This window comes from Panulirus ornatus, chromosome 2 (assembly GCF_036320965.1).
Source record: "Panulirus ornatus isolate Po-2019 chromosome 2, ASM3632096v1, whole genome shotgun sequence".
NCBI lineage: Eukaryota > Metazoa > Arthropoda > Malacostraca > Decapoda > Palinuridae > Panulirus > Panulirus ornatus.
This window is the reverse complement of record NC_092225.1, coordinates 31,811,763-31,831,748: the sequence shown is the minus strand read 5'-3', so window position 1 is coordinate 31,831,748 and position 19,986 is coordinate 31,811,763. Positions and strand designations below refer to the sequence as shown.

Genomic DNA, 19,986 nt, shown 5'->3' with positions numbered 1-19,986 from the left:
AACACAGATGATGTAATCTTTACTACCTCAGGGTGGGTGGAGTACGGTAACACTAGCATGAGAGAGAGGGACTGGAGGAGGGTGCCAATCGACAAGTACCTAAGACAAACTTTTGCCACAAGGCAAGGCTAGCGCGTAGTCCTCACCGCATGAAACTAAAAATTAGGGACAACGATTCATGTTCTTTCGTGCTGTCACGTGTTACATGTGGAAAAGATTGTGTGTCTGTGGAAGGACTGCCAGCAACCCATGTCTAGGTGAGGCAACTTGGGCCAGAGAACGGAACTTTACAAACACTGAATGTTGTCTTAATACGTCGTACTCACTAAACCTACCCATACCCTGGCGGTAGTAGCTCACTTCTACATCTGAGAGAGAGAGAGAGAGAGAGAGAGAGAGAGAGAGAGAGAGAGAGAGAGAGAGAGAGAGAGGGGGGGGGGAGGATGACCTGGCAAATAATGATATAAAGAAGACGATGAATAAAAAGCAGGGTTGTCTTAGAAGTGGAAAGGTTAATGTCATGATGAAAGTGAGGCAAACGTAGTGAGCGTATGGAAACTGTGATGAAGGGTGATGGCAGGTAACGGTGGGGAATAAGGATTACCGAGGGAAGCACTAGAACGAAGGGTACGGCAGAGGAAATTGTGGCACGAGGGAAAGAAATGGGGAAAATACATTAAAAGTGAGATACGAGAAGACGAAAACAAGAGATAAGGAAGTAAAGATTGGCGAGATCAAGTGATAGGCTAGGGGGAAGGGAAGGGGCAAAAAAAAGGAGGCACTGTGAAAGGGAGAAGGTAAGGTGTAAGGGAGAGACAAAGAGGTACGGATGGGAGAGTAGAGATAACGAGAGAAGGAAGAGGTATAAAGAGAGGAGAGATTAGGAGGAAGGGGGAAGGAGGAGTGGTAGTCATCTAACAAGTTAAGGAGGAGTATATTTCACGTGAAGAGCGAGAAGGAGGCAAGGAGCAGAGAAAGCAAAGACGGAGGAAGAGACGAGGGAACAGGTTCTGTGAAGGAGGAAAGTTACGAGGCGAGAGTAAGGTAAGGCTGGGGGCAGGAAGGCGTGATCCAGGGGTCAGGAAGGTGGGAACGAAGGGACAGGAAGATGTAATAGGCAAGGAGACAGGATGGAAGAGGATGGCGGCTAGGAGTCAGGTACCAGGGGGTTAAATGTCTGATGGAGGAAGGGACACCAGAGGAGAAAGAAATCAGGGGCTCAGTATGGGGTTGGGAATAGGACGAGGAGAACCTGGGAAGGTTAGGTTCATGAAAGTACATGGGAAAGCCAGGTAATACAAGACTTCACGGATTATGACCAGGTTATCAGCTAGTGGAGAACAGGATCCTAAAATGCGCAGGTGTGCAGAGGGCAGTAAAGAAGAGGGATTTACTACCCCTACAACCCAGGATGGGCCGAGTCTGCTGGGTTGAATTGTTGTTGGAAGCCGCAGCCCACAGGCCACTCAGCCTCCACAGGCACACTGGTCTGGTACTCTTTGTAAAAACTTGTGCCGTACGGTCTTGACTTCCTCGACTGGACAAGTGATGGCGTTTTTGATGACTGTAGGCAGGTAAAGTAGTGAAGTCTCTTGGGGCCCCGGATGTGTAAGGTGTACTCTCTCTTCGTGCATATCATACCTCTGGATTTCACAGGCAGTAAGTAGTTTACAAAGTCTTCCAAGCCTGTCATGCCAGTATGAGGTTAATCCGTGTGTAAGGTGAGAACCATACCTTACAGGATCATCCAGATACAAATGATATATCTCTCCCGTGTGAGATCCTATAGAGATTTCTGCCGTTTCCCAGTAATTTAATTCATTTACCTGGTAATCTTTTTATCATCTCACTCATCTCTAGGCACTCATCTGGAAAAGTACTTTCTGTTTCTAGGTGACCAATGGAGTTTGCGTTCCTCCATTTGCATTTTGCATATGAGAATTTTTTCGTTCCATTTCATGAATAACATTTTCCTTTTCTTCCTTCCTGAGTTTCATATGACATTCTGAGTTTATGGTCCACGTCATTCAGTTCATTTTGTAGGTTTTCTTCGCTGGGTGAGCTGCGGACGCTTCGGAGAACCTGAAATTCTTCTTCGCCTCCTTTACACTGCTCGTATTCCTCCTACTACCGTGAACCTTTTCAGCTTTCTTCTCGCTGGTATATGTCTGTTGCACATTTGGAGTATCACACACTTCTCAGTTTTGGTGCTCAATAGGGTCCCCCCCCCTGTGTAGCAGACATCTTAACTGATTATATCTTTCAACTCTACCGGTACGCTTACTATCATAACTGAAGCTGGTGTATACACCTCTAGGGTGATCAGTGTTTTGCCTAGCCGGAGACAAGGGACAAGTAAGAGTAAAGAAGAGAGCCAAGAGGCAGGTGAAGGTCATGATGGGAGCCAAGGAGCAAGCAGAGTCATAAAGAAAGCCGACGTACAGGTAAGGGCCATGAAGGGATCCATGAGACAGCTAAGTTACGAAGGAAACCTGGAGGCAGGAGGCAATGATAAAAGCAACCCAGGTAGGAATGATGGACGACGGGCAGGTGAGGATGATGAAGAAATCCATGAGGCAGGTGTAAGTGACGGGCGGAGCCTTAGGGCAGGCTGGGGTGACAGTGGGGAAACACGGAGCAGCCTGTGGTGTTGAAAGGAGCCTCGTATGAGTGACGGCGGGAGTTTGGGCGCAGGAAGAAGACACGGGGAGTCTGCGAGTATAAAAGCAGGAGGTGGGAAGGCAAGAGCTAGTATGAGGGTGTTACAGGCAGAGGAGGAAGCCATAGGAGAGGGAGAACGGCAGGGAAAGCTGAGAAGGAATAAGGAAACTTTAAGAAAGAAGGGAAGTCACAGGGTAGATATCAGCCTGGGGCCACGAGAGAGAGAGAGAGAGAGAGAGAGAGAGAGAGAGAGAGAGAGAGAGAGAGAGAGAGAGAGAGAGAGAGAGAGAGAGAGAGAGATGGTCCAGGGGAAGAGGGTATGAGGGAGACCCAAGATGTGAGTGGGAGGAGCAGCCATGCGCCAACACCAACAACTTCACTTCCTCCACCAGTCTGTCGTGGGTAAATAAATAATGCTGCAGAAACACGTATCCATCATATCTCCCACAAACTGTAAACCTACAGTCTACACATACACACTTTATCCTCTCTTCCATATCAAAACTATTTCTTCTGTCCAACTTCATCCCTTACACATCAGAACTATTTCTTTTATCCAACTACATCTTCTTTTCTAAACCAATCAAAAAAACATGAGCCAGGAGGTAAACAAGGACCAAGCTTAAGTGCAAACAACAACAAGAATGGTTGCCCGAGAAAGGTTTCAGGAAGAAGCGTGTGTGTGAGGCGAGCAAGAGATGGACTATGGACAAGGTTATCGGGTGGTGGGCGATAATATGACCCTAAACTCTATACAGATGGAGACAAGCGAGTAAGTAGATGGTTCCTTCCCATCAACCACTCTCTCCGGCATATCAGGAACGAGGACCAGGAAAACAGCTATGACCAAACATTGATCAGTACAGAATATACACACGAGGATATGTTATCAGAAAGAGTGGCAGAAGACGGGAGCCTGGGCAGAGAAAGAAGGCTGTAGAGTTGTTACTACGAGGGGTTGAAGGTGAGGGCGTCAGACGGGTGTGAGAAGCCCATGCAGGAGATTAATGCACGACTTGCAGTCTGCTGCGCTGCCCACCCGCTATATCCAGCCATCAGCATTATTTTTCTCGCCAGACAGAAGACCATCTCTCTTCATGACACCAACACCAAGAACCCAAATATGATCCAGGCTGAGAGGGATTTACACTGTGTCAGCAAATATTTCCTGATAAAATAAAACGGAAAATTAATAATAAACCTGACGAAGTATTGTCGCCAGTATTCTTAATGACGTCACACCAACCCCTCACGGGGCTGGCCAGGGATGGGTCGATGATGCTCTTGTTGCCTTCCTGGTCAAGGCTTACGTCACGCACCTACACTGCCCAAGCGTCGCCACACCTTACCTTAACCATCATCCGTCCCACTCCACTCACACCCTCTCGTCCACTCTATCCCATCCCTTCCACACTTCTTGCTCTTCCTTATCATTATCCACTTCCTCCTCCTCCTCCTACTACTGCCTCTTCTTCCTTCTCCTCCTCCTCCTCCATCTAAATAATCCACAGTGGCCAGAATACCTGTTGCTCATACACACACCTCTCCGACTGAATTTCTGAAAAACAACCATTCTTACACTGGGCCAGGCAGCCATTACCAAAGACAAGAGCTGTAGTCAGGCGGTTAATAGGCAGCTGGAGTATGTATATATATATATATATATATATATATATATATATATATATATATATATATATATATATACATATCCAGATGTGTTGTTATGATCAAACAACACGTTCAGGGCGGCCGTCATCACGATACACCACAGTCACTGGTGGCCCAGTCGGTGTGCTAGCCTCCAAAACCGTTCCACCACACACTACCACAACCCACAACTACCGTCCCAGCAACAACCACGTTACAATAACATTTCTTAAGTCAGGACATTACATACAAATTACATACAGATGAAGGAAAACTGCAATAAATAATGTTCCCTATATCCTATATATACAGATATATCGGCAGTGACAGTCCATTGGTAAGGGGTAAGTATAATAGAGCAGAGGTGCACCACACGCGACCCGGAGTGAAGCTGTTTTAGGGCTCCAATCCTGCTGCCCATGCATGACTCACACTTACCTTCCTCTCAGCTATTATTATACACTTAAGTGGCACATACTTGTACCTCACTCCTATCACTCACAGGCCTGCTGTCACTGTAAGTGGGGTAACAGTTCTGCAGGGATATGTTGCTATGCAAGATGCGCACGGAGACCCACTGGGACACGGGTTAAGGTTCACATGAGTCAAGGGTGCACGACAGAAGCACAAAAGCAGAGGACTGTACTAAGACGAGCGACAGCTGCAGATATAAGCAGTGGGCTGGAGTAGCATAATGGTCATGGCAACACCACCACAAGAGGAAAACACCAGACGCGGCAAGAGAACCCACGCTGACGCTGCCGGACACGGTAACGGCAAGTGCAACACTCAGGGAAGTCTGAGTCATCGGCTCTTCTGCCGGTCACACCAGCAGCAGCAACAGCGGTCATAATGCGCCTGTGATGACATTACCTACACCATCAACAACTTAGGCAGCTACTGCTGCTGCTGCTGCTACAGGAGCAGGAGCTGCACATTCATGATGGTCGCAATGGTGGCGGTGTAGGCCACGGCGGCCGGAGCCGTCATGCGCCACCATGCACACACCCACCGGCAGACAGACCGGCCCTGGGCGCCGCGTCGTCACCATCACCGCTGACCACACACTTATCGCAGTGTGCACCATCACACACCGCAGGCCAACCACTCAGAGAGAAACGCACAAACATAAAGACCAGGTTATCTACATGCAATTCTATTACTGTATTTTGAGATAAACTTCCATCCACCACACAGCAGGCTCACTAGTTCTGTCTCAGATGTACACAAGGTACTAGCCGGGTCCTTCATGTGTACGGTGACGTATGTATGTAACTGGTTGTCTCTTCCCTCAACACACAAACAAGGACAAACAATGACAGTCAAACACACAAACCATGCAGACACACACAATCATACAAAACAAAAATTAACACCACACTCCGGAAATTGTTAATCTTCAACACAGAAAGCTGTCCACCCCATCCCGGCCTCACGTTCCTTGGAACAATTGATTCTACAAACGAAGACGTTATGGTTCCACTCAAGCGACACACGAATTTTCTTCCGTCAGCAGCAAGGTTAGGTCTGGTTAGGTTAGGTTAGGTTAGGTTAGGTTAGGTTAGGTTAGGCTTTGTTGGGTCATGAACGAATATTCTGATCGCGCTATTCGAACACCTAAAAAGCTGTGAAGTGTTACAATACTGAAATAACAAATTTTTTTTTTTTTTTTTTTTTTTATACTTTGTCGCTGTCTCCCGCGTTTGCGAGGTAGCGCAAGGAAACAGACGAAAGAAATGGCCCAACCCCCCCCCCATACACATGTACATACACACGTCCACACACGCAAATATACATACCTACACAGCTTTCCATGGTTTACCCCAGACGCTTCACATGCCTTGCTTCAATCCACTGACAGCACGTCAACCCCTGTATACCACATGACTCCAATTCACTCTATTTCTTGCCCTCCTTTCACCCTCCTGCATGTTCAGGCCCCGATCACACAAAATCTTTTTCACTCCATCTTTCCACCTCCAATTTGGTCTCCCTCTTCTCCTCGTTCCCTCCACCTCCGACACATATATCCTCTTGGTCAATCTCTCCTCACTCATTCTCTCCATGTGCCCAAACCATTTCAAAACACCCTCTTCTGCTCTCTCAACCACGCTCTTTTTATTTCCACACCTCTCTCTTACCCTTACGTTACTTACTCGATCAAACCACCTCACACCACACATTGTCCTCAAACATCTCATTTCCAGCACATCCATCCTCCTGCGCACATCTCTATCCATAGCCCACGCCTCGCAACCATACAACATTGTTGGAACCACTATTCCCTCAAACATACCCATTTTTGCTTTCCGAGATACTGTTCTCGACTTCCACACATTTTTCAAGGCTCCCAAAATTTTCGCCCCCTCCCCCACCCTATGATCCACTTCCGCTTCCATGGTTCCATCCGCTGACAGATCCACTCCCAGATATCTAAAACACTTCACTTCCTCCAGTTTTTCTCCATTCAAACTCACCTCCCAATTGACTTGACCCTCACCCCTACTGTACCTAATAACCTTGCTCTTATTCACATTTACTCTCAACTTTCTTCTTCCACACACTTTACCAAACTCAGTCACCAGCTTCTGCAGTTTCTCACATGAATCAGCCACCAGCGCTGTATCATCAGCGAACAACAACTGACTCACTTCCCAAGCTCTCTCATCCCCAACAGACTTCATACTTGCCCCTCTTTCCAGGACTCTTGCATTTACCTCCCTTACAACCCCATCCATAAACAAATTAAACAACCATGGAGACATCACACACCCCTGCCGCAAACCTACATTCACTGAGAACCAATCACTTTCCTCTCTTCCTACACGTACACATGCCTTACATCCTCGATAAAAACTTTTCACTGCTTCTAACAACTTGCCTCCCACACCATATATTCTTAATACCTTCCACAGAGCATCTCTATCAACTCTATCATATGCCTTCTCCAGATCCATAAATGCTACATACAAATCCATTTGCTTTTCTAAGTATTTCTCACATACATTCTTCAAAGCAAACACCTGATCCACACATCCTCTACCACTTCTGAAACCGCACTGCTCTTCCCCAATCTGATGCTCTGTACATGCCTTCACCCTCTCAATCAATACCCTCCCATATAATTTACCAGGAATACTCAACAAACTTATACCTCTGTAATTTGAGCACTCACTCTTATCCCCTTTGCCTTTGTACAATGGCACTATGCACGCATTCCGCCAATCCTCAGGCACCTCACCATGAGTCATACATACATTAAATAACCTTACCAACCAGTCAACAATACAGTCACCCCCTTTCTTAATAAACAAATAACAAATGTCTTTATAAAATCTTGACTGTCTACGTTCGCCTGTAGTCATATTTACGGCACCTATAAGGTACGTGCGGCACGTTAGGTAATGCTCAGCGCAAACCGTCTTATCATCTACCAGAGAAAAGAACCACCACCTTACCAACTACGTTACAAACACAAATCATTATCTCATTTACTCATGAGGGAACATAATAATCCCTCCTTGCAACCTCCCCTGGCAGAGTTACCAGCAGCTGCACCTGACGATGCGGACGGAGTGTAGTGGATACTTGTCAAGAACCAGTACCAGACGTGACTCGTACTAACACCTTCTGCACAACAAGTCTCATGCTGATCACAAACACCGACCAGGCCGAGCCTCATCTGCTATAACTGGAGCATCATAACACATCACAGAACACATTGCCAAATATGAGTGAGATGGCGTAAAGAACGCCCGCCACTCCGTCTCCTTCTAATCCTAAGTAAGGAATGAGGAGCGTTCCCAAGACCGAAGGACATGTAGAGGGCTCTCCTCATACACTCAGTTCAGGCCTATGACCTGAAGGCACAAGGCAGTTACGGGCATACTAACGTGGTAACATGCATTACCTGTACGAACTATACGGGTTTCAGTTCGTGGAATCAAACTGTCCTAAATATTTTCTGATGGGTTCTCTGTTCTTACCACCTTCCATATACCACGACACATCGTTACAATGGGGTGGGGTGGGGTGGGGGGGATTTTATGCGACTCTCTAGAACAATGTTAGATCGTATACACAACTTCCTTACAAGCTTCCCGTGCTTTTCTGCCACGGATGGTTGCTGTTTCCATACACATCATTTACCTTCTACGAAGTTCACTCTATTCAGCGAACATATTTCATGTTTGAAGTTGGAAATATTTGTTGAACAAATTTGCAACAACGACAGTGTAAAGGCATAAAAGGGCGGTGACATGGTTCTGCTACAATCCGACTGACGGCCTGGACAGTCACAGTAGCACACCATCATTACATCGAGCGCCCACCATAACAAAATATCTAAATACAAAATTAAACAAGTGAAAGTCCGCCAACTGTACTCACGTGACCTGGGAGATGACGATGGTTAAATAAACATCAGTCAGGTCTGAAGTAACCCTGGGCCTCAAATGTGCGGGGGAAGTGAAGTGAGGGAATACGAGATCTGGACGGGCGGGTGGTGGGAGGGGAAGAGGAATGGGGACGTGATGGGCGGGCGACACCCTTGATGGTGTTTAAATGGCCAAAGGAAACGGACTGAGTCAGGCGGGTTGGGGAGGGGGGGGGGGTTACAAACATCACTACCAACCTACCTTCCTGCCCACATGACGGAGTCACCCTCTCCTAACACATCAACGCCCTTTAGGAAACACACACACACACGGGCCAGCATCGGGGCAGTCTAGTAGGAGCTCGAATCCTGGGTGAAGGAGTTGGCCTACACCCACTTCATGTGTTCATCCTCCCTAGGGAGTCGTCGATAAATGGGTACCTGGCTTATGTTGGTGTGTGTGTGTGTGTGTGTGTGTGTGTGTGTGTGTGTGTGTGTGTGTGTGTGTGTGTGTGTGTGTGTGTGTGTGTGCTTCTTTCACCAAAGACGTTTCTGACTGGGGCATGTTTGGCCCGTCATGACGGTCAGTAAAGCTAAAGAAAATGCACGAGAAAGTTCCACAGTTATGGCACCACATGACTGCGCAACCCCCTCCCAGTACAGTTTAAATTGGTAGTTACAAATAGAACAGGGCATTCCTAAAAGATTAGTTTTAGTTGATTTCATAATGTACTATGATACACGAGCTGCCAGTTGGCTTACCCCGCGACACCACAGTGATACGGAAGCGGCAGGAAGCCAAATGCTCGCCCTGGGTAACCACCCTACACGCGGCTACCGCTCCAGCTCTATATAACCACACACAAACGTTACCTTACATACACCAACACTGGCCATAACGTAATCGCCACCACCGCAGATGACTGCAGTCCTTGCCTACCTGAAGCCCAGGAAAATGCACAGACATCAACAGGAACAAATCCTCTCTTCCATTAAATGGAAAAGCGGCGGGAAGTCCCGGCACCATGTAGCATCTAAACACTAAATTAGCATACAAATTGCCATGTAACATAAAAAATATTGAATCTCAGCAGTTTTATATTACGCTTTATATTGGCGAGCGCTGAGAGGAGGAAGGTGCGTGAACCACCATTAGGAAGTGGGAGGTACCGTCACGAATGTGGAGGAGAGATGGATGTAATGGGAAGACTGGGTCAGGAGGTGGATGAACATGTTATACCGGGTCCCCGGCGGGTGGTAAAGGCCAAGCTGGGCAAGAGCAAAGGCCAAGTGAGGTGACGAGAGAATGGGCGATCTGCTGCATGGCAGAGCCTGATGCACACGTGGAAAGACACACCAGAAACTCTGCATGCTCTTCGTGCACTGAAAAAAATATTGAGCTGAAGAGGTTTGGACATATATAGAGAACGAGTAATGACACTTTGAGAGAGGATATGTGTGAGGATATGCGTCATAAGGGGAAGGAACGGTGAGAAAGGGGAGACTAAACTGGAGACGGACGAATGGAGTAAAAAAGATTTTGAGATATCGGGGCATGAACATGAAGGAGGGTGAAATTTATGCATGGAATTGAGTGAATTGGAACGATATGGTATACGGAGAGTGACATGCTGTCAAGGAACTGAACCAGGGAAGAACGACGAAACCAAGGAGAAACCAAGGAGGGGTATGCGGTTTCGGTGCATTACACATACTTAAAGAATGGATGTGGGCGAACGAGGCCTTTTCTTCGTCTTTCTGGCACTAAATCGTTAACGCTGGAATCTGCGAATTACACACACACAATATATATATATATCTTTCATACACATTCGCCATTTCCTGCATTAGCGAGGTAGCGTTAAGAACAGAGAACTGAGCCTTAGGGGGAACATCCTCACTTAGCCCCTTCTCTGTTCCTTCTTTTGGAAAATTAAAACAATGAGAAGAGAGGAAATACAAAACATGCTTGTGTGAACGAATGTGGAGGTGGAAGGGGGCGGGGCTCCACCTCTCAACACATCCACCGCCAAAAGCCATAACAACACAAAGGTCAAAGGTGTACAGGCATGTGAGGCGAACACAGGGGAAAGATTCAACCTATACAGATCCCTCGTAAAACAAGTCAGAAAAGTCAAAGGTTCCCCTACCTACCCGCCTCTACCACAGTCCCCCGACACATGTTACATACTCATTCTACTATGATCCGTCTGCTATACACGACCAGCAACTCTACATGAATTACCATAAGTATAAACTCCTGGAAAACTATATTGAACGGAAATTCGAAGTGAAATAATGTATAACTTTAACTAAATATTTCCTTTTTTTCATGTCAACATGTTAGTAAGGACAAAAGAAGAATGTACGATTTTTGCGGAACTAAAACAAAATGCTGAAACCTTTCAAACGGAAAAGGACAGACATTTAAGAAAACATCAAGAAGAAACAAAAAATTTCAAAGTTTAGCGACCCATGTCCACCGTCCAGTTGCCAACGGTCACACACTGGTCATGCGAGGCACCGACAAGCTCCCTCCCTGCTGGCAGAAAACGGTACAACTATAAATATTTCACTACAAACAGGCTCAGCTGTTTACCAGATAAACCCAAAATATAAACTGTGATGCTGTTAAGATGACAATGGTACAGAATAACAGAAGTACTTCACAGATGATAATGTAATCCAAATGGTCTGCCAAACAAGCAATCTCTGGGACGCTAGTACATCCTAAACATATCAGACAAAGTTTACTATAAGTAATTCAGGAAGCAAAATGCAAATATAGTCACCAGTAATTTCAGTTAAATCTGATGGCGAGCTAATATTAGTCATGCGCTCTAAGATAAGTACAAGGAAATAGGTCGTTCTAGTAAACTTTGGCCAACTCAAGTGGCATTCCTGGCGAACATTTACCAAACATGTAACAGCCTTACAGAACTTATCTCCAGGTACACACGGGAGCACCTGGAACAGCGCCAACTTACGTCTCCATCATACACTAATATCTTCACGGGCGAACTCACATTCACAGAAATTCAATGTACCCGGGAAGGTGTGCCTGCCACCCGTGTTCGAGAGAGAGATTACACGTCACTTGGTGACACTAAGATCAAAAGCAACTTGAGAGGATTGGTCAGGATGTAAGATCAAGATGGCATCTTGAGAGAGTATTCTAATTAAGAAAATAAAACCCCAGTAATTTCCGCCTCTTGTGTACCACAAGCAATATCCATATTCGTTAAAATGAACATTCACACAAGTAAATGAAAAAACGTCTTGTAAGGTTGAGTAGTTAATGACCTTAATCAAAATATGAAAGTTTATTTCTTCAGCCGATAATAAATTCAGTGAGTCGTCCTCTTACTCTGGGACTGAGGTGTCTGGCCGGTATTTCCTGTGTACACGACGGTGGGGAGGGTGGCACACATACCATCACAGGGAGAGGGGGCGGGCATGGGAGAGGGGCACAGATACCAGCCATGGAGGGTAGAGGGAGTAGCGGTAAAGCTAAGAAAGACAAGTGAGGAAGATGGGGGAGGCAGACTTGCCAAATGGCCAGAAAGCCATGAAAGGCAGTGGAGGGAGGGAGGGAGGGAGGGAGGAGGGTAGCAGTGCACCGGCGGGGTGTGGCAGCCAAGCCCAGAAGGTGGGCGTGGCCCGCCCGACGCCTCTCCCCAGTACCCTCTCTCCTCTCCATCCTTAACATCCCTCTCATCGTTCGTCTATATCCAGCTGCTGCTCCGTCACACACATTCAGCCAGCTGCGCTAAACTATGCATTTCCACAACTTGTTCTATTCTTCCTTTCCGCCATCACGCAAGCCACCCACGCGCGCACCCACGCCTTCACTACCACCCTCTCCAACCCGGTTCACCCCCCCCCCCCCAACCTCCCAAACTCACCAGACTACTTCGGGCCCCCTAGTGCCCCAGGCATCATTGTGTATACCCTCCTGACTGAACACTACTCCCACCACTACAACCCTCCTCCATCCACACAACAATCTCCTCTCTCTCTCTCTCTCTCTCTCTCTCTCTCTCTCTCTCTCTCTCTCTCTCTCTCTCTCTCTCTCTCTCGAAACTCATACCTGTATAACGAGTCAGACAAGAACAGAAAGTTTTCAGTACAAGAATGTTTAAATGAGAGAGAGAGAGAGAGAGAGAGAGAGAGAGAGAGAGAGAGAGAGAGAGAGAGAGAGAGAGAGAGAGAGAGAGAGAGAGAGACTGGAAGAAGTGAGCAGTTTTAGATCCTCGGACAGGCAATGACAACAGATGGAGCGGTCGGAGCTGAAGTAAGCCATAGGTTGTGGATGAAGTAGCTAAGGTCCTGGGCGTAGTAAGGAGTGTGGGGAAAGCGAAGTCACTTTATGTGATGGTAAAGATGAGGATGTTTGAAGGTATAGTAATAGTCCTCAAGGTGTTGTATGGGCGCGAGGCGTGGATCCTAAATAAAGAATTAAGGAGAAAGGTTGATGAGTTGGAAATGTTTCAGGACAATATATGATGTGGGACGGGATGATCGTGCACCAAATGAGGTTAGAAAGAGGTGTCGTAGTAATAGAGGAGTGAGTGGAAAGCGAGGAAAGAGGTGTGGCAGTAACAGGAATATGTACGAGAAAGCTGAAGAGAAAGTGTTGAGGCTTGGACATAGGGAGAAGATAACTAGGAGGGACAAACAAACATGTTAAGTAAAGGGTACAAAGGAATAGGGGAATATCAAGGTGGAGGAAGAATGGAGTGAAAAATGCTTCCGGTGATCGGAGTCTGATCAGGAGTGTAAGAGGCGCGCATGGCATACAGAAATCGAGCGACGCGGTGTGCAGGGGGCGATATGCAGTCAGCAGAGTTGAACTAGGGCATACGAAGCGGTCCGGGGAACCCACGGAGAGGCTGGTGGGGCCTGGTTGAGAATTGAGGGGTTTGGATTCAATGCATTTTACATGACAGCTGGAGGCTGGATGTGAACGAGAGACCGCTGTCCCTAGCGATACCTCCCTCCACAAGTCACCGACAGGGATTATTAAGCCTTGACTTCGTAACTGGAGGCGTTCCTTGGTATCCCGCTTCGTGTGACAGTTATCAGGAGCTAACAACCGGCCACCGTCCCCCGCCTTCCTCCTCCAGAACCTGTCTATGAATCAACTCCGACTCCCCAGCCCCTCACCCACCCATCCTCCCACACCCGCGCCTACACCTAGCCCCCTAAGCTATCAACGGAGGCAGCCGGCTGTTACCGCCTCCACTTTTACTGACCTTCTGTCATTAATAGTTCTTACCTCGCGCTCCTGAACTGTTCTCTCTTATCACCAACTCTTACACATGACTATGAAATACACAGGCGACGCAACCTCCCGCTGGTCAATATCACCTTCGGTCTTGAATGATTTCTGATCCTACTTTACTGGTACTTTCTTCAGCTCAACAGCTTTCTTGTATACTCCCAACTTTATCAGTTTCCCATGCACGAGAAAACCCCATTTCTTATCTTGTTCTCATATTCATTACATTATCAATACTGGGGACACATGTTAACTAACACAAACCCTCCATTTCTCTAAAACACCACGGTCAGTGCTGAATGCTTACAATTAAACAACTGATAACAGAACATCCCACAGCTTAGACAGACACATCCAAAGAATTTCAGACCATGAAAATACTCGGTAATGATTATCTTTCCGTTTGCAACCTACGTATACTTACCGACAAGGCAAAAAAAATGGCAATGATATTTGCAGCGAATAACATTTCAGGAGAACCAAAACTTTGCGGTCATACTGAGAGCGGAGCCTGGTCCTCTGGGAGCATCCCCCGAGACCCCAACCCAATTTAAAGGAGGTGCTGTGGCTACGAGGATGACAGGTCCCGCTGATGTCACCCTCCGACATTTAACACACATGCATCCACCTCTTCATAAATCACCCTACCTGCCTTCTGCTGTCCTCATTACCTTGACAAAATCCAACTCCTACATCATTTCAACTTCAGGCGAGAAGCCGGATTTATAATTCTAGGTCTTGTATAGAGGTTATAATATCAAAAGTAAATTCCCTCCATTACGAACGAGGGTATTCCTGAGGTGAATACTTTACCACCAACACACAGGCACCATACCAAACCTCCCGGTACCATAATCATCGCACGTCTGGCAACCGACTCGCATCAAACGTATTTTTAAAACATGATCCACTGGCGGGAATACCCCACAACCAACGTGTAAACCGAGTTTTTTTCCCTCTCTCTCGCTTTCAATAACACTAATAAATGGATATTTCATTTTACTCTATGGATAAAAAAGATCAGAAGTAATTACCTCAAAATGCATGGCAACAAAATGGTAGTTATGCGTCAGTAATACTATAACATGGTGGCCTGAGCAGCATCTGGTAGTGCGACCCTACCACCAACACAACCACCACCAGTCGAGCTACTGGTGGAGGAACTCTCCCCCATCCCTCCCACACACACAATCATGCTCATTACTTCTTTAACACGACTCATCTCACCACACCAAAACCCCTCCTCTCCAACCCCCAGCACTACATCCTCACACTCCCTCCTACTTGTAGCCCTACATCCCCGTACTCCCCCTCCCATAACCTAACAACCCTCACCCTACCTACATCCTAGCCCTTCCTCCTAATACCTCCCAATGCCACTCCACAGACCTTTCTCCTACTCTACGTCCCAACCCTACGATTTTCTCCCTCCCACATTCTTCCTCCTTCCAACATACCAATATGCTCCCTGCCATTCTAGCCTCAACACAAGTCGGGAGCTCCCTTCTGTCCCAGGTTTCAAAATCTTATCCTCCAGAGAAATGGGTACCAATCCACAATACTTTTCCCCGCCCCGCTCTGCACTCCAGGCCTGCCTCCCTTCCCAACCATGTTCCAGACGCGCCACAACTCGTGTTCATACTATCATAAATACTCACACCTTTCATACTGCCTTACTCCAGTATCCACCCACACTGTTCCTCCACTCAACCCATCTCCAGCCTGCCTGCCCTCACACCAAACCAACACACTCTGCGTGACCTTATGATGACCAGGCTCACTTGTGTTGCCCAGCTAGCTAAGGCGGTGATGAAGTCATGCCTCCGGCCCCGCCCGCATGCTGATGTCACCTCTAAATACACCCTAACACAATTCATTCTTCTACCTCACTACCACAGTGGTCCCTCTTAAAAAGGGAAAGGTCATCAGGTTTCGAAACCCGGCAGTTTCTGATGCGGCAGCACCAAGTCTAGCGACATAAGCTAACAACGCCGAATTTAAGCAACCCAACGGTTGAAACAAGTGACATATTTCTTTTCTGTGTCATATTACATAAAAACCTAACAACATACTTACTACCTACCTTTTCACTTATGTAAACCTCTGAGAAATAAACTACAGATGAAAAATAAATATGTATGAAGAAAAGGCATCCCCACACCCATCCTTACCCATTGTATACAAAAGCCTGAACTTTTCGGTCATTGTTAGACTTGAAACGTCCTAAAGTTCCTAAATTTCTCTGAAAATGAAAGACAGTTGTGTCCAGCGCCAGGCAACAAGGAGCCAGCCCGTTGCCGGTCATGTAACCAAAACTATCGTACAAGACTGTATATACAACATGTGGGAAAGTGGGAACTGTTTAATGTTTTACATTTCTAGTCTCAACGACTACATTCTTCATTCAGTATGATGAGTAGTAAAAGCTAAGGTCTTTACACTTCTCTGTGGTCTTAAGCCATGGACCGAAGTCCTCAGCCAGGTCAGGTACCAGAAAAACAGGCAACGAAAGATGGAAAAACAACATAGGTGTAAAGTATGTGTCAGATGGGATGTTAATTCAAGCTTAATAGTACCAAAAAGAGATGCCTCTGTGATGGTGACATGGAAGACGGTGCCTGGAGCCTAGTGAGACAGTAGAGCTGGATGATGACACACATGTCCATGGTCCAACACTGGAGGCTGACGAGTGTTTCTGGATGGAGCTATAACCAGGAGGCGTTACTACCACCAGAGAAATCATCAACGTACTTCTGTCAAACTGACGTCATTAGTGTATCATCAACACGGAGGAGGAGGAACAAAGGTCCTAAACCCTCAGGGGTACACGAGTCAGGGACTGCAAGGTGGATATGGCTGCTCGGATGTGTCCAACCTGACGACGCTCATTGATGACGCCCTGCAAGTCATACCAGACTTCTCCTCAGCCCAAGGTCGACAATTATATATATATAATCATGCTGTGGGTGACGTGGTCGAAAGCTACGGATTCAACGAAAATGAAAGCCTTGTACAAAGGTCTTGCGTTTCTCTAAGGTGCGTCACATAAAGTCCAGGAATCTCTGACGAGGCACTGGATTGAACAGGTCTTCATACTATCAAACAACCAAATCTAAAAAATGACTGCATAAGTTTACAGGGGCACCTAGACATATCCTAAAGTTGTCTGATACATGCTTTATGATATTCAATACAACTAAACACAAAGTAATTATAAATGAGACGACACTGTGAGAGACAGCCTTACTGCGTCTGTCACCTGGCAGGAGGATATAAGCTCTCTAAGAGCCCGTGTGTGTGTGTGTGTGTGTGTGTGTGTGTGTGTGTGTGGACGGAGGTTAAGACTGTGCCTCATCTGTTTTACACTCGTGTGTTTCTTTTTACACTCGTGTGTTTCTTTTCAACTTTGTACATATAAGAGGACCCATTCCTCGACCAGCCTAAAAAAGGAAGGATGAACAGCAAGGATGACTGTCCAGATCTCGAGCCGTGTCCGTAAGACTGGTGGGTCGCCATGCTAACCACTATACTAAGGAGGCTCGTGTGTGAGTGTATATATATATATATATATATATATATATATATATATATATATATATATATATATATATATATAATGCGTTTTATCACTAACCATACGACATCATATGACTAAATAACCGTGTACTGTACTTACTTATAGGGTGTCGTCACACAAAGCCAGCCAGCCAACCAACGCTTACCTGAAAAATGTAATAACAATTAATTACTTAAAAGGCAGTAATAATGTGGCATGAGTTAATACACCGAGAGAATTTCCGCAGGGAGAGACGTGGGTACATGAGTCTGTTTAGCAACTCCCCGGATATACTGGCACCATGGTGATATCATGGAGTCTTGTGTTGATCATAACAGACGTGAGGGATGTGTGTTAGGGATCCCAACAGTTATGGACACTTTATATAACATCATGAAGGTGACAGTGCCTGTATAAGCACATGATGGATGGGTCTCCAGCAGGAAGGTAAAGCAGTAACGAGCATGAAGCCACACCTACCTACCTACCTACTGTACAGTTTGTTTACAAACATCACCGCTTTTAATTCCAGTCATCTCAATAATTCTGCCAAATAAACCGAAATTAAAGCATTTCAGTCAACAACAAGGACGGAGCACTGGGTCAGGAGCACAACAAGGAGCGCTATCATCGATCTGTCCACCTCCCCCCCCCCCCGGTATCCCACACCCTCTCCACCAGCACACACACACACACACACACACACATCCACCGCCTCCACGATGCAGCTTTGATGATACCTCCTCCACGTGACCTCATGCCTGCGTGGACTTCAAATCATTTACAAGCAGACGGACTACTTTCGTTATCACAAATCTCTACAACCAAAATACAAATGAATCTTAAGCTGTCTTTAATATCCCACAACCATTTCTAATTTTGTTTAGTATCATATGACCTTAACACAGCCCGCCAGCCCGCCAGGCTACTAGGGTCTCGTTTGCGAGAGCTGCTTGTTAAACAGTGCAACTTTATGAATGCTTTAAAGTGAAACCCTATTGGCTGAAAACGACGAAAAGTACGATAGCAGCACCACCGATGTACACGTTGTATGGCATACAACACACCTCCAGCCACTTTTCACCTGGAAACATAACTTTTATCAAACTACAAGACATCACGATAAGAAATTGTACTTAAAACTACAGCGATACTTCTCACAACCCCAGCATCACATCGACATCTATATATATATATATATATATATATATATATATATATATATATATATATATATATATATATATATATCTTTTTTCTTTTCTTTCAAACCATTCGCCATTTCCCGCGTTAGCAAGGTAGCGTTAAGAACAGAGGACTGGGCCTCTGAGGGAATATCCTCACCTGACCCCCTTCTCTGTTCCTTCTTTGGGAAAATTAAGTTACCTTAACAAGGTTTTGGTGAAAAGATCACTAGACAGCTGGAATCCATGTAGTTACCTATTTCTACTGTAGGTGAAGAGTTCTACACTAGCAGGGCCCCGTCTCCAACTTCCTTTACTTTTATACAACGTGTCAAACTTCTGTATGCTGTTCACGTTCAATCATTCCATTTCATTTATCCACCAATCATATTCAAAATGTGCTTCTTTATAACTAGTTTCTCGTTAATTTCATGTTATGGTCTCCTTACATCTTTCGAAGAAATGTTGACCGTCAAAGTCATCAATGTGGTTTAAAACCTTAAAGGTTGTGATCAGGTCACCCCTCACTCTTTCCTCTTCTAAGAAGGTCTCCAGCCTTTCCCTCAACCCAGTTCTCTTAGTTCCAGTACCATTTTTGTTGTACTTCTCTGGACCTTTTCTTATTCAATTCTCTGTGCTTAAGTGCGATGACTAAACCTGATAGGCATTTTCTAATTTTATCATACAAGATATGAACAGCGTGCTGATCATTTCCTTACCTACTAAATCTAATGATAATCTAGGATTGGTCAGCCACTGTTTGTCTCCTTCACTATTCTCTCCATGTGAGACTGTAGCCAGAGCTTTGGAATGATGTTTGCTTTCAGGAATGACTCTTAAAACAGAGATTCCTGCAGCCTATTTTGTGCTACTTAACCAACATATACATCTCAACGACCGTCCAGTCAAGCACAGTGAAGCTCTGACACACCCACCACACACACACTGCAGCCACACCCCAGACAAATCACAAACATACACAAGACAGTTGGTTTCACCACGCAACCTGACTCAGAACCTGCTTACACCAGGCTGGAAGAGCGGGAAAGCTAAATAAACGTAACTTTTACCATTTTGACAGTAACTAAAAAGCAAAGCACCTGAAAACAGCAAGTTTTAATAATAGCAACAGATATGACCAACAGTACTGATTAGGCTAAATATGTATATACAAAAGCAGTTTTCGCGAAACTGAACTAAACGTAATAAATCACTTTCAAAACCAATAACAGGACTGAGTAAACAATTACCAGCACCAGGTTGAAGGCAGTGTGTGTGT

The 19,986-nt window shown here is 45.9% G+C and overlaps 1 protein-coding gene across 10 annotated transcripts in view; it reads right to left on the bottom strand.

Moving 5' to 3' along the window:
- beta-Spec (spectrin beta chain) overlaps nt 1-19,986 on the bottom strand; it is a 211,948-nt gene that overhangs the window by 160,961 nt on the left and 31,001 nt on the right. The window contains exon 1 of one of the 10 annotated variants that reach the window (XR_011714207.1): nt 17,644-17,684. The exons of the other annotated variants lie outside the window; for them this stretch is intronic. The gene's annotated coding sequence lies outside the window, so the exon portion shown is untranslated. Of the gene's footprint in view, nt 1-17,643; nt 17,685-19,986 lie in introns of those variants that run through there. 10 annotated transcript variants of the gene reach the window in all.